The sequence below is a fragment of the Mytilus californianus genome, unplaced genomic scaffold (genome assembly GCF_021869535.1).
Source record: "Mytilus californianus isolate M0D057914Y unplaced genomic scaffold, xbMytCali1.0.p SCAF_6, whole genome shotgun sequence".
Taxonomy (NCBI): Eukaryota; Metazoa; Mollusca; class Bivalvia; order Mytilida; family Mytilidae; genus Mytilus; species Mytilus californianus.
The window spans coordinates 35888777-35906016 of record NW_026262712.1 but is presented as its reverse complement, the minus strand read 5'-3'; positions in this window follow the sequence as shown (position 1 = coordinate 35906016).

The window sequence follows — 17240 nt, the reverse complement described above, 5'->3', positions numbered from 1 at the left end:
TTTCATAGATATTAATAAACCTTTTTACATTTAAGAATTGACTAGTTGATATTTTTGAAGAAAAATAAATGTTTTTAATTGCATCCATTAAAAACTAAACTTAAATAAAAAATATCAAATAAAACAAATATATTTCAAGGAAATTTGCTGGTTGTCATCCAACTGTAGCTAAAATTCGCCATTTAAATCGGTTTGATAATTTAGTACAGCGGACGCACATGTCGTCTACATGTGACTGATATCAGTGACGCTTGAATAAGAATATTGAGAAACCAAATCGATTACAATATTGAGGATGATTAACAAAATAAATACAACAGCACAAAGTTGTGCAAACCTCTTACTAAGGATACTAATGTCTGATGGTGAAAACCTAAGTAAAAAAACAAAACACTACATTATTAGAAACACAACCCCATCAATGTGTAACCCAGTAGTTAAGTTGTTTCGTTTAAAAAAATCAAAACTCGCATATATATGGTGCTACAAGTTCACAATACAAATCATTCCATTTATAATCATGCAGTCTAAATGCAATTAGACAACGTTCATAAAATTGATCGCTTGGTTCTTTAGGATTCCAGTTGGTAAACGGCATTTTTGTAGTAGGTTTGCTTATCCATTCAAGATCATCATCTTCCTTAAAGTTGTAACCTCCAAGCCAGTATCCCAAATCTGAAAAAAAAAGAATTTAATGGTCGATGTCCTGCTTTAAAAGTACATTCATTTTTATGATTATTTGATTTAGACTATGGCATGCTGTAAAAGCTTTAAATTTTAAATATTTTTTTTTCATTTAAAATAAATTGAAAAGGATTTAGACAAAGGTTCAGCCAATGTACAAAATCTCCCATTTCTGTCACAGTTTCCTTAGTTCAAGGTTATATTGTATTTTGTCTTCAGTATGGGACAGTACTATGGATCTACACAGCCAAAAGAAATTGACCTCAATGTGTCTTTATCTATCTCGCATAGCAAATTAGCTACCACTCAAAAAATGTATAATCTTTAAAAAAAAACTTCAGCCAATGCCAAAGTATAATATACGCCGTTTTTGAATGTTTTTTTTTTCTTTTAAACCTTTTACAATATGTGCATCTGTACTATGATATTAATTCAGAAAAAAAAACCAAAAGTTATCGAGGAGATAGTTAGTCCCATTGTCAATAAAGGAAGTCAAACGTTATTGCCATGTAAGGAAAACAAAATAAGATTACACTGTAGTATACAGAAAATTTTCTAATAAAATAAAAATAAAAATCTTTATATAAGATCCGCTAAAAGTTTTCGAATTCTATATGTTTATATTACTAGTAGACCAATGTTCATCTGATCAATGATCATTTTGATATGAACAACTCTTAAAATACCGAACAATAAATTATTAAGTCATTTTCAGTCTTTCGGTTAATTTTCAGACTTATTTATTGTGGTATATTCAGTACTGTTCAGACACTTCGCTTGTATATAATTAAGATATGTCTAATCTATGCTCAAACTGTTCAGTAGTTGGTAATCTTCAAACGGGAAATTAACAAAAAAAAGTATTGACCATCATCAAATTAATTTGGCCTCTCACGACCGTAAGGACAATTATTCTACCAGTCTTGAAATGTGTGATGAAATAGATAAACAAGTTGAAAAATACAGTGGTCAATGGCTAACATCAAAGTGTATTATACAAAACAAAATATACACTCGTCAAGTGGTATAAATTCATTCACTAAAGTATGATTTATCAACTCCCATGCATGGATGACCAAAGTCAATGTTGCACATCTTTTTTGAATTGTTGGTTTTCAATACTCTTCAATTTTGTAAATTGGTTGACCTTAAAATTGCATTCCTTCGAGCTCCACTGATGATTCTTATGCACACGAAGCGTATCGAATGCATTACAGTACAAGCCGTGTATCTTGATGAGAATCTATGTTTTTTTTTGTCAAATTTAACTAGCATTGGGTCGATACCACTGCTCATGGACTGTTAGTAATCAGTGCTCTGGTACCGACATAATTTATAAGAAATTGCTCTAAAACTCGCTGTTGATAGATTAGGAAATTATAAGGAAAATAAGGTGCCTCAGGCAATTAAAGTCTACCTTAGATGAATTTTGACTATATTCTTTTTTAAAGTCCTTTGTTCATGTAGCTCCTCACGTATTAGGATATTTCTACATCCTTGGTTTTCAAATGTTAGGTTTGAGCGGTAATGATAAAGGATAATAGAAAAAAAAAAGATGCAAAACATTGCTTAATGTTATTTTCATTCGATTAAAAACGGTATATTGACAAAGCAGTTTTTCGTACGTGTTCAGCTTATACTAGAGTTGGTAGTAAATTATTATGCATTCGCAATTCATATAGATGTCATCCATGTCATTTTAGTTAGCTCAAGCCATATGGCGGATGGATTGAGTGTCAAACAGCAGTGGTACTTTGAAGTAATATGACAAAGAGCTATAAATATACGAACAACTTTATTGAACAGAATTATTTTAATCAACCAGGAGGTATGCATAAAAATGTCTGAATCGGCCGTCGCAGTATCACAAGTAAAGACACCGGTCAGTGATTGCCACCACAAGATAATCCGAGGGAAAAGAATTAACAAAAACACAAATATAAAAAAAAAAAATACTTCTAGTGCGTCGTATGGATAATTCATTAGTGATGAAATTGCTCTCTCCTGAAGTTTCAATTTCAGCCAAATGTCCTCCAAGGCATGTGCAATTACTCTGCAAAATAGAATATTTTGTTATGGTTCCGTATATGCATTTAGTTTGTTTGTTTTATCAACTTAAAATTTCAATTCATACTTCAACTGTAATGTTGGCGGAGTCAAAATGCATTTACCGTATACACATTTGGGTTTACATTCAATGACCGTTTAACGACTTGTTTATGACATTGTACATTCACCGACACATTTAGTTTAACATTCAGTGACCGTAAAACGACTTACTTATGACATTGTGCATTCACCGTATACATATTTGGATTAACATTCTGTGACCATATAACGACTTGTTTATGACATTGTGCATTCACTGTACACACATTTAGGTTTACATTCAGTGACCGTATAACGACTTGTTTATGACATTGTGCATTCATCCTATACACACTTTGGTAACATTTAGTGACCGTATAACGAATTGTTTATGACATTGTGCATTCACAGTATACACATTTGGGTCTACATTTAGTGATCGTATGACGACTAGTTTATGACATTGAGAGATCCTTTCCATAGAAAGCAATCCATGACGTCATGAAAGAAAACCGGGTTGAGGAAAATGTTTTCCTATCCATTTTGAGACAATGCAGAGTTACTTTACAAATGTACATGTTATCGTCTGATTTGGTAATTTGTGCTATGAAATGAAGATGCATCACATAATGATATTTCAAAAATAGAACTGATATATGTTGCTGTTAGTATGAATTTCAAAGAAATCAACATATATATATATATATATATATATATATATATATATATATATATATATATATATAAATATATATATATATAAAATAGAATATATTTGTTTTTATATTTTAATTAAATATAATTACCACTGCTTCATTCCAGGTTGCAGCCAATTCGACAATTGCATACATGGATATACCATAGTGAACACAATCAGTGCATGTTGATGTGTCTAGAAAATATCAGAAAGAGATGCTAATATGATTTCTAGTAATTAGACTTGTAATACATATATCATACAAATATTTGTACTATAAAGCTTTTTTTAAATTAAATTTTTCGGGCATTACTTAACGTACGAAACAGCTTTAAATATGGTGGTTTGCATTGCTTTTATCGTCGAGCATTAATATTCAATTCATACCGTAAATAGTATACACTTTCTCGACAAAGTAACCATTGAGTAAACATAATTACTGGGTAAACAAAATATAAAGAACACTGCAAAAATCCTTTGTGTCCGAATCGCATCCAGGACCCACCTGCACCAGGAATTCCCAAAGTTAAAAAGTCAAAAACCCGACAGCAGGATGCGAAAATACAGAGTCACGTCAAAAGTCATACGACCAAAAGAACTACAATAGCACTTAGACAATTAACGGAGCACTAAAAAAAGATAAAAAGATACACATCTTCAGCACCTAAAAACTATAACTCAAGACCAACTTGTATTAATTGTGAAGTACACACTGGATATTTATCTATTAGATCTTAGATACTTTCCGATGAAATTTTTGAGAAAGATGATAGGACATTCTTGGACAAAACCCTGGCTCATTAATTTTGTGCTCAGACAACGATGATATTTTACAAAGTCTAAGTAGCAGCTGCAAGCTCTTGAATATCGTATGAGTTGAGAAACGTATACTCTATACGCGAGTGAAGTTGATATGTTGCTGCTAATTATATAAAGTGAGAAATATTTATAATCTCAAAATTGAAATCGACTCGTTTGTCATAGATTCTGTTACTGAGACTGGTCAAATTCGAGGTAAATGTTTAGATATGATGCTGAGGAAGCTGTATTTGTATTTTCTTTAATATCTGGTTCAGAAGGATATATTAAAATGCCTGTACCAAGTCAGGAATATGACAGTTGTTGTCCATTCGTTTGATGTGTTTTATCATTTGAGTTTGCCATTTGATTAGGGACTTTCCGTTTTGAAGTTTCCTCGGAGTTCAGAATTTTTGTGATTTTACTTTTTAATGGAACCAAATCAGAAACGTTTGGATTGTTAATGGAAAGAACATCATCAATACACCAGTATATAAAAAATAAATAATCTAGCTTCTGTGATATTCTTGTTTTTTTCAATTGTCTGAAGGAACTCTGACTAATACGAAAATAAGAAAAGGTCGGCCTGGAGAGGTGCACAGTAGGTTCCCATAGGAATGCCGACAACATGCTGAACAAGTCTACCTTCAAATTCAAAAAAATGTATTAATTTTTTCACCGTTTGGTTCCATACTGTGATATGGTGGTGTAAAGGGTGGAGAAATTGAAGGTTTTGATTGAATTTATTTCAGAAAATAACCGATATTTGAAAATATCCAGATGTTATTTTGAGTTCTGAAGAATCTATATATTGTTGATGCCACTACGCAAGTTAACAGTGTCACAATAATTCTGTACTCCATTTTTCACTGCCGACAGATTTTTGGTTAATCGTACGGACAATTCCTTTGTAGAACTTACAGATGGGCTGGCAATGTACCGTTGTACCTTGTAAAGTTCTGGTAAAAAATAGACCTCCGGGTTTGAAACATATATTTAAATGGGACATAAAAATGCATGTTTGAAAGAAAACCAACACCAAAACACTACAGTTATAGTTTTACAATGAATAGGTCTATGATTTTTCACATGTAGGTACGGCTGCCATACTACTGTTAAGTATTTTAGTTTAAAAAAAAAATTGAAAATGGAAATGGGGAATGTGTCAAAGAGACCACAACCAAACCAAGCAGAAAACAGCCCACCAATGGGTCTTCAACACAGCGAGAAAATCCCGCACCCAGAGGCGGGCTTCAACTGGCCCCCTTAACAATAATGTATACTAGTTCAGCTAATGGATGTCACACTAAAAGAATGTTACATGATCTTCCCGCTATGTAAAATTGTTTTAAAGTATTTCATTTCCATATATGACATTATGTATCTTTATCGTTCAAATTTATAGCTGGCAAATAAATAATAATAAAAAGGGCAATAATACTTCATCAATTTAATTATTGAAATATTTGAACCATTTGCAAACATACATAATCATGATAGTGCAAATCCTGGTTTAAATGAATGTGGCACCATTTTATTTCAAAAGTACAGTTATCATTTGGTTTAATATTTTTAAATAATTTATTTTTGGATGTAACACGTCTTCTGATTGGCTGAAAGTTTTTATGTCTATCCGCTCATAGACATAATTTTTCATGTGACCGTGACATCATCAACGTTTTTGTTTCATAGTTTAATCCTTAAAAATGAAATTTAGAATTAAATTATAAGAAATTACTGTAAATATTTGTCTGGCTATTCGAAATAACCTAAAAAAAAATGTGGTGCACACTATTAAATAACCAGCTACGCGGGTTATTCAGTGTGCATTTTATTTTTTATGTTATTTCTTCATAGACAGAAAAAATATTGCATGCAGTCATTCTTACAATACAAAACCAAATAAGTAAATGTAAATTTTGTAATGAACATTGTACATGTTCTATGGTATTATGTATATTATTACTGTATAATATTTAAGTATTTGAATATGGAACATGTGTTATCATTTGAACTTACAGTACTTGTGTCTGTTTAAAATACGCCAACCAACAGCAGTATTCGTACCAAGACAGCAGTTTTCGGAATTTTCCAGACGACACATTGAAGTTTTTACAGAGAAACTACAACCACAACATTTCGCCTGTAATGTACACATTAATGCGCACGTTGCAAGTGTCTCTGATAAGACATCAGATGAATATTGGGATGACATAATTGTTTTGTCCTTCGTGACTGTGTATTGTTCACCATTCAATTGAAAACTTTCGGCAATTATTACGTCAAAAAGAAGAACAGACGTCAAGAAAAAAACAGTCAAAAACATATTATTCTTGATTATTTTCCCCTTATTTTCAACAAAAGTTTCTTTCTTGTGAACCGTTTTTCGAATGCGACTTCTTTAAAATAAAAAAAAAACTAATTATTATGTATTAAGACATGTCGAAATTGATACACATGGGAAACTCTCACATATTATTTGTTTTATTACCTATCAACAGTAACCAATTATAAATCCAATTATAAAAAAATGGTTAATCAATTACATAAATATTAAGATCAGAAATCCTTCATATGAATGCCAGACGAAATATGCAAGTTTTTTGTTAACTATCGTATATGTGACCAAACCCGAAATCCTTCATTTGTGCGCCCATACTTCGGCATTATTTTACGAAAAATAGCTGTCTCAAAGTGAGGCTATCATCAATTGAACTAACAAGTTTCGCCGACTATCTTTGAAAAAATAGAACGCATCTTTAATCGTCGTTCAACCATACGTACAAGCCAATAACAATAATGGTATCAATTTTTACTGCTCCAGATATACATTCGGACACTACTTGTCTCTTCAGTGATGTCTGAGAACAAAATATTAGAAAATCGAAAACTTGTTAAGAAAAGTGAGAGTTGAAGAATCAAAAACAGACAAAAAATTTGGACAGAGCGGGGCGAGGAATCGGAGCATTGCATGCGGATAAAGACAATTTTAGTGTAGAAGTTTTTTAATAAAAGAATCATTATCTTCTTAAGGTAAATGAGCAGTAAATGACCCGCCAATAGTTTTGTTTTCAAATTGAGTACTCCAATGGAGCAAATATAAATTGGAAAACATAAAAAAAGTACATTAAAGCTCCTTTGTTTGCAAAATATATCCATATTTGACATCAAAGCCACAAAGTGCATTAAAATTCCATTTGATATATACAATGTAGGGAAAACCCATTATTCACTGCCACATTTTCTTGTATACTGTTCATATTGTTTCAACTGAGTACGTAGACTTTTATAATTGTATTTCTCCTTGTTTACGGAATTTGGGACTTCGTTTTAACTGTAGAAAGAAACAAAAGGTGCAACCATTTTTGCTTATGTACTTTGTCTATAGAGAGTCTGCATGTCATTTTTTTTTCTTTGTTGACATAGTTGTTTGTTTTACAGTGATTAAGATTATAACACTGCTATACCCCATTTTTTGACATTTTTCCCTATTATGTCTTTTTGTTTTTGCTCAAACACTGTTGTCAATATAATGAAATTTTATACGACTGTCATACAAGGTAGAGGTTTAGCTAGCTATAACACCAGGTTTAATCCAAATGTTTTTACAAAAGGAAATGCCTGTACCAAGTCAGAAATATGACAGTTATGTTTCATTCGTTTGGTGTGTTTGAGATTTTGAATTTGCCATTTGTTAAGGGACTTTCCGTTTTGAATTTTTCTTGGAGTTCGGTATTTTTGTTAATTTGCTTATTATTTAAGATTTTTCTTTTTTCATCCATTTGATCCAGAAAACAGCTGCTCTGATAGAAAATACCATCACAAAACATTTATACCCGAGATTCTGAGGAGTATGAATTATTACTTATATTTCATATACTACATATTGGAATGATTTTAAAATAGAAATGAAGGAGCAGATGTTTAAATGGAATAGGAAATCATAAATTAAATCCTTCTCTGTCTTGAGATGAATGACTGTTTAATAAACTGTGAAGCTTTCTGAATTATATTTTGTTGTCACTTTCTTACATTTAGCAATATTTTTATTCTTTATGAATGGTGTAAAACTGTCAAAACTCAGAATTTTAATCAGAAGGACCAAATGTAGTGTTTATGTCTAAATTCGCCTCTTCTTTTTATTTGCAGATCAACATTTTTTCCCCGGTTAATGAATATTTTTGTAAGGATTTTAATATGCTACCATAACCTCCTGCTTTCTCATGTTTTCAGCTGTGCAAAAACGAAATGAGAGTTTGTCTACAAGTTTTATATATCTTACTGATCGGTGAAATAACTAAGTTCTACTATCCACAGTGGGCATTAACACCTGTTCGATTCCGGACTTTTATCTATATAATAATCTTACAGTGTCAACACGTTTTGACGTTTATGTTCCCTAAATACGTTAAAACATATTCTTTACAACACAATTGCTCGACAATATTCTAGGTCGCAGGATTGCATTTGTTTGTCAACTATTTTTGCCAACGGAACGGAACTCGAAAAAAAAAACGTCGCAAATTTACCGGAATCCTCTACATGCAGCTTCTTTAATGCAACTTTACCTTAAGAATCAACACCTAACATTTATCTAGTTTTGAGTTACAATATGTTCCCAAAAACCCGAATGCAAAGCTAGACATAATGGAATCATGTTTCCTTCGTTAAATTGTTTCTGTTGAAAGTAAGAAGGAAGATACCAAATGGTAAAATTAGATAATTGAAAAATGACAGAAAATATTATTGATTTGTGATGTCCCCTTGATATCTTAATTTTCTGTTTAAACAAAAAAACAAAAACCTGAAAATTGAAGTCAATGATTTTAATCTAGAACATGGATTAAGTTGTTCCTGATCCATCAATGGTACAATGTACACATAAGCCAACACGCATTCAAAACTTATTTTTTGTATTTCTTAGTCAAAGAAGTTTAAAAAATGTAAGTAGTGATTATAGAATCAAAGTAGCTGATTTCTCGATTTTCTATGAATTGAACGTTCATAGAATGTTAAATCTTCCAAAGCATATCGGTTTTTCTTTTAGTGTTTTTTTGTTTTTGTTTTTACTGCTAACCAAATGAGCTAGTGCTTGATTTGACCTGCCGCCTTTGATAAATATTGTGTAGACGAAACGCGCATCTGACATCCAAAAATATCAATCTGGTATCTTTAATGAGTTTGTATGCAGAGAATTATTGTATATGTCATGTATACACCTTAATAAGCTTTCATGGGCGGAAACTTTTAAGTCGTTAATGTAAGACGATGAATAATTAATACTTACCACATGTTTGATCTCATATGCTCTCTGCTTGGGATTGCAAATACATTTTATTTGTTTGGTCTTCGTGATTGAAACAAAACTAATTCTTTGTTTAAAAGCAGGGTATAAAATATCAATAAGAGCAGATCTTTAAAAAAATTAAAAATCAACCAATAATGGATTTAATTGCAATCTTTTATAACCTATATTCAAGATATTTACACGAAGAACATATATATACAAATAAATATTGAATTTAGAAAATGCACTCCAAATAATACAATCTATAATTAATCCTTCTTTATATGAGCTGCGACGAATAGAAATTGACCTTATGCAAATGGATATCAATACTTCTGTTAACCTTTTTTGGACTAAAAAAAAATGTACGCAAAATCTGTTATTGATTAAAAATTGGGTTGTGATACAAACCCAAAAAAAAACCGGAAACAAATAATTATTATTATCTTTTTTGTTTTGTATTTGAATGTTCAAAAATTAACCAAAGTCTTATGCATGATCATGCACACGTACACTTGCATTAGGTCGATTTCTATCAGACGCAGCTCATATATTGTACATTGTAATTGTCAAACTTCCGATCACAAAGAAAGACATTTATTTGAAGCATACGTTTTGCTCAATAACAGAGTAATTGTTTTTGTTCAACGAAAAAACATTGAATAATATCGAGCTCTGATAATTTGAGATAAAAGTATGTTTTTCGGGGGTTCTTAGTCACAATCCATAATTGTTGTTATCACAAAGCTATAACAAATTAAACCAATAATGTTCTTCGATGCTACACGCAATACATTTTTGAAGAATGCCCGTAAATCCACCTTCAATGTCACTGTGCAATGTACTCTGAGACTGCACAACTCTTGGTCATAGAAGAATTAATTATTATCTTAAACATTTAATAATTAACCACATATTAGAATTAGTCTTGTGCATAAAATGTACCACTGTCTAATAGGCATTGATCAGAAGGGGAAATAATAGTAGCTTATCACACTTATGATGTTGGAAAAATCAATAGGCAGGTTTATTTCTTATACAGCTAATGTTTAAAAGGTTGCAAACATCGGTCCGTTTACATTTTAGTTTAGTACAAACAAAATACAGCATTTCAAACGATGCAACCTTTTTTTTCTGAGTCATATAAAAAAAAAAAAAATTATTTAAAAAGACCAGAATTAGTGCTTAAATGAATCACTTCTCTCCCCCCCCCTCCTCACCCCCATACCCTTTTCAAACTCCAAATACGACAGTTCTTCAAAGACGGTGTATGTTTTTCCGAGGTACTACGTTTTAATTCAATAATTTTAGAAAGATCAATGCAAACTGAAATATTGTCAACTTAGTCACGAGAGATACAACAAATCTGAAATGTATTAGTCAATTCCAAAGCAATTAATGCCATGTATCAGAACTAGAAAAAGGTATTGATAAAGGCTCATCTTTCAAATTAAACAAAAAATTAAAGGATGCTTGATATAATTCCAAACAATTGGAACAAAACGTTGCTGAAAGATAAAGACATATATATCACGCGTCTGTCGTAACAAGTAATTAAGCCTGGAATCCTTAATACATTTGTATGTAAAGTATATGTAGTATCAGCACGAAACATGACAAATGCACAATTGGATTGCCCAAAAGTCAAATTTGTTCGATGAAAATAAAAAATCCAGTTATACCTATTTTTTTACGTATATGCATGTATTTTTACTGCTTTACTATTTTATAGGAATCGCGTTTAATCCTACAAATTAACGATAAGCTACGATCTCTGAAAATGCTACTATTGATAGAAATTCGTCTTATTGAATCAAGAATTGAAGGTCCTGTATGTATAATGGTAATATGAACATAATCTTATCAGAAAACATCGATTGATACATATTTTAAAAGACTAAACATCACTTGCATCCAGAGTATGTTTTAATGCAGTTCAGAAAAAATAAGATTACTTTTCATCTGAAGTTGTAAAACGGACAGAAGCTTATATGTATAATCAATAGAACAACAATTAGTTAGAAACTGTTAATACAATTTCAAAATGTATGATACTTAGAAACAGAATATTTGCTAATTTCTATTTGCCTAAGATAGATTACCATTGATTTTGTGTGATAATTTCTTTTTTATTAGGTCTCGCACTTTTTTTATCGAACACCTAAACAAATTTTAAATGGGGACAACAGATCAATCTGTAAAACGAACTATGGAAAATAAAAATAACTAAAGTAATTACTAGCATCGCAAAAGACAGGTGTCAATACAATATGTCAATGTCTAATTGTCAAATAATTGTCAATAAAGCAAAAAGATCATAGACTAATCAATTGGTTTTGAAAAACTTTAATGTAAAAGAAACGGCAAACGAGTTTTACATATTTTTAATATTGAATATGGTTGTCAATACACGTGTGTTGAGTATAACTATAGGTAAAAGAATGTATGGTGTCATTCACTATTTGGTTAGCGTAAGAAAAAAATGAACACACAAATTTAACATAATACAACATACTTTCAATACAAATTCACTGATATAAAATCTAGAGATACAAATTAACCTTAAAAACGACTGAATAGTCAAAAACAATCTAGAAAGTTGTGGACAATTTAATATATGACCCGAAATATCAATCGTTAAATATCATATGTTGGTTAGTGGCTGTCTGTCAAAGTAATTCTTCTAAACATCAAGGTTGCTCTTGATATACATATAAAAAAAACACAAACGTATGCAATCGAGTTAAGTGTGAATGACACGTACGCGTGTTTCGGTGATAAACACAAAAAATACAACAATAAAAGATGTAGGGTATTCATAAATGAACAACAACCAAAAGACATACACATTCTATTACAAAATTACGCTTTCAAAAGACATCCAAAACGCTTTTTAATGACGTTTAAAGGCTTTTAAATGTTTCAATGCAAACTGAGTAAATTGTGTAAATTCTTATCACAATGTGTCACATAAATTGTCACGATATTTATACTACATGTATAATGTATATAATTAAGACTAACGTTCGCTGATAAAGCTAGATTCGTATTCAGATATATAGAAATATGTCTGACAATGTCAGAAATGTATCTGACACAATGATTTTGAAGGAAAAATAGTAAAGGTCAAAAGCAAGGACTAGATGAAACGAACCAACCTAGCGTATTTATTCGAATTCGTAAAGATACGATATTTAGAAGCAATTTGTATCAGACTTTGGCTCTATCTTGGTTAAGTACATGTTTGGTGAGTAGTAAGATATTGAAAACAACGAGATATAATTCTTATATGATTTGCATTATCAGGGATTCTTTACTTAATGAAATAAAGATGTGATATGCTTGCCATTGAAACAACTATCCAACAGAGTCAAAATGAAGCGGATTTAGGCAACATATTGGTCACCGTACGGTCTTCTACAACGAACAACACATATACCGCATAGCATGCTACGAAACTTCCCGAAATGGCTTACGTAAACTATTCATACGAGAAAATTCATGTCGTGATTAATGTACAAAACAATAAACGAAAAACAAATATGATATACAGATATAAACAACAAAATTTAAGTTCATGACTTAAGACAGAAACATACATAATGTACATAATACATTTGTAATATATCTGGACTGCGCATGTAAATGTTTCGCTCAACCCTCTGCTTCAAACTGGAGCATTGCAGTAACGGTACAACTTTATTATTAAAACAAACTACAAAAATCAGTTGGAAAAGCTATACTAATCAGATCGCCACAAAGCACCCCAAACAATTAAGAAAAAGACGTAAGACAAAAAGTACCGCTTTAAAAGTAATTGCAGTCACTAAAAGCTTGGTCAGAGCTAATAACAACTCAGAAAAAAGTCTTTTATTAAAAACTGAGATATTATCTAGAACAAATCTAATGTTTTTAATTGGAAAACGTCATAAACCGTGAGAACAACGCTCGAGTTTGTTGCAAGCCAAAAAAAAAAAATATCGACATAATGTAGGGTCGTAAATGTTCATAACAGTATAACAATGATGTTTAGTTTTGTTTTGATTTATTGATTACAAATCAATTTGTGTACTGATCAAACTAAAATTCAAAGATCTCATTTCAATAGTCTACATGGATTGTATTCAATTTGCAAGCTCTTTAAACAGCTTGACCGAAAAAATAAGGACATAATATCCAGTTTGACAATGTTTAAAATACAAAGTTACTGCTATCAATAGCAAACTGACAAATGTGGCATCTTGTTTGAAATAAGTTTATGTAAGGACTTGATAAGTGTACACGGATCGTATCTACATGTATTGGTTCTATAAAAAACATCACTGTTTAAATTAGGACGCGATATTCAGTTTGACACTGTTTAAAATACAAATGATTTGCTATTGCTATCAATAGCTAACTGACGGCATGAACAAAGTACCAGTATGTTGTCCTTTGACATTGACCATTGATTATAAGAAGAAGAAAAACCAGGTAAGATTGTCGCGTGTCTTACACTTTCATTTAACTTGTACAACACGTTAATTAATGAACATTAATTTAAATAGACAAATTCATTTTCACTTAAACCTTACAAAAAAAAAAGGGAAATGAATTAAGCTTAAACTAAAAAAAATGTCACCATTTAGACGAGTTTTGTATTTATTTATGTGGTTTTGTTTTGATTAAACATGTTTAATATGATTTTGACTCCAAATTTTCAAAACTTGTTCGTTTAGTATTCAAATGTTGCACTTCGAAATTTTAATAATACTTTCATTTGACAGGGTTGGAATGCAGGACAACTCGGACCAGTTTTACCCGATTTACAGGTCATAACAAATACAACATTAGATGAAGCTTCATATTACCTAACAGCTCTATCATTGAGGTTTCTGCTTGGAGCTTTAGTAGCAGGATGGATATTTAGAAAAGGACACCAAATGATTACTATGTCAACATTAACTGCTGTCTTTGCTATTTTGACAGCGGTTATTCCATGGTGTAAATATTACGTTTTAATGATTATATTGTTTCTTATACGTGGGAGTAATAGAGGAGTAATTGATGCAGGTTTGTATTGATTCTTACAATTTAAGTTAAAAGTTTTCAATGTTATCCTTGATAAAGTTGAGAGAAATGTACACACGAAAAAAGGACTATGCTGGTTATGTACCTTGCAACATACTGGTATATAAGTTACACTTGTTGTTAACTATATCGGTCAGAGCAAAACAGATAAAGAACAAGACAATAGTCTAGAAAAGGACAACTAGGGTATATGCCAAAGAGCCAACACTCACCTACATGGTAAAACACAAGAAGCATATTTATATAAACATTGGGTCTTCATTAGCAGACAATGTGCCCAGAGCTATATTGGCCCATGTCTACCAAAACATATGCGATTAAAACATGAAAACAACACGTTATAAATTGCGTGCGCCCAAAGCGCTTTTCTGGATTTACCATCATCAGGAACGCTCAAAGCCGAATGTTTGAACGACAAGGCAGTATAAGAACCGAAACAGTTGAAGAGCTATATTACCAAAAAGGTAATAAAAATAAAAAAACAAGTCCAGCTAAAGTCAACTTTGCCTCAGGGAGTTTCAAAATTTATTAATGGACAATTTCAAAAAGGTTTGTAATGAATCATGCCAGTCCCGACGTACTAATTAACGATAAATTCTTACAAGAAAATTTAAGGCTACACTGGTGTATAAACATAAAAGTTTAGGGTGTAGAGCGTTCATTTGCTTGAAGAACGACATGATTTCATATAACCATGTTAAGTACATGTTATGAGTTTGTTTTCGAATAAATGCGAACAAGTTTTTCTTATCGTATTTAAGAAAAGAAAGGATATGGGGGGCACGTGCTTATTCCAAGACAAACAAGCTTTACATATACGTCAAAAAAAATTATTCCTTAGCAAAGTAACAACATTTTTATTGATGTTCTTTATCTCAAAGATAGTTACACCTTAAACATGAAGAATAAAGTCCTAAACGTCTTACCTCGCCATGATTTTAAGACGGCCTCTGACACCGGTGAGCGGAATCATTTACTAGTTCAATTTGTGCATTTAAGGCATAGCTGCGGATAATTTCAACATATTTTAATTCATATCTGGCAAAATTTTCTTTTTTTATTGTTTGCTTGAACTTGACGTGTGTTTGTGATACATTATACGCTAGCCATAAAGTTAAGTGTTTTCCTTGCGCTGAATGTTCTTATATGTCCTTTTTATGGACCATTCATTGTTCTACTGATTAAGATTAGATGGGGAAATGTTGAACTATCAGCATTGATCAATAATCGTTGTTGTGTTTTTTTTTCTCAAAAATTAAGAACCCTCTCAGCGGTTGTATTTTGGGATCAAAATATGTATTATTGTCCTTGGAGAAAACTGATATTGGTATATTTTTGACATTCTGTCTTCATTGCATTCACGATGTTTGGGACGCATGGTGTAAAAAGCACCTGTCATTTGTTGATGAATGTATGTTGACATCAATTCTGATATCCTTTGATCGTCCTGAATATGCATATTAATTTGCCGATGGACGTTAAGCAGATATACATTATCATTATATCTTTTGGTGATTTTGGTTGTTTAGTTATCGTATTGTTTTTTGGACACCAAATATCTTCATTCCGTCATATGACATAAATATTTACAATCGTCCTTTTGAATCTTTAAATTGAGAAACTAACATTAATATAACAAGGGATACAGTAAATAATATATGCTTCATATACATATTCAATTATAATGTATGTTTTTCAAAAAAGTGCTTTTGACACCTGGAATTGAATTAAATGTCGAAGTTTACTCCCACTCGTTATACAAGAATTATTAATATTCCATCCTCAGTAACTTTTTAATAAAAAGAATAATCGAACAGGAAACTACTGCCGGGAGACCTTCAGGTCGCTATCATGATTATACAGTTCGAGATCAAATCATATTATTTCTTTATATGTAACAAACAAAAAAGGTTATGAATGATCACACCGAACGACGGACGGACAAACAAGATCACTGAAGTATATTGTTTTTTCAGTGTGGATGTAAAAAATAAATAAATAAATTGTCAAATACCTATTCAGCATGATTTATAAACACATTTATAATATGTAATTCAAGGATCATGCACATTCCTAGATGTTCTAGTATAAATCACGACCAACGTTGCACCTTAAGAAAAAGATGAAAAACTCATATATTATTAATGTGTTTTTATTTTCAGTTTCATTTTGATGTACACCTAACATCGAGTTATAAGTTTTACAACTCGCTTGTTTTTACAAAAATTGAAAAAACCAAGCCCACCAAACTGATTTATTCAGTCATTTTATTAGGTAAAAGGAATGAACATTTTTTCTTTCTCACAAAATTGACTTGTTATATAATAGATGTGCTATATTGTAGGTTGCAATATCATGATACTTGAGATCTGGGGGAAACATAATGGACCTTACATGCAAGCTATTCATTTTATGTACGCAGTTGGTGGAATTATATCACCGTTAGCTACAGCTCCGTTTCTAAGCATCCGGGAGCATGAAGACAACCACACATCTAAATATGAAAATATTAGCAACGTTCATAAACTCAGTGAAAACTTCAGTGCAACTTTTAAATCTGGAATAATTGAATCGCAAGAGACTCAGGATTCGTCAGTGCGTTTTGCATTCGCAATA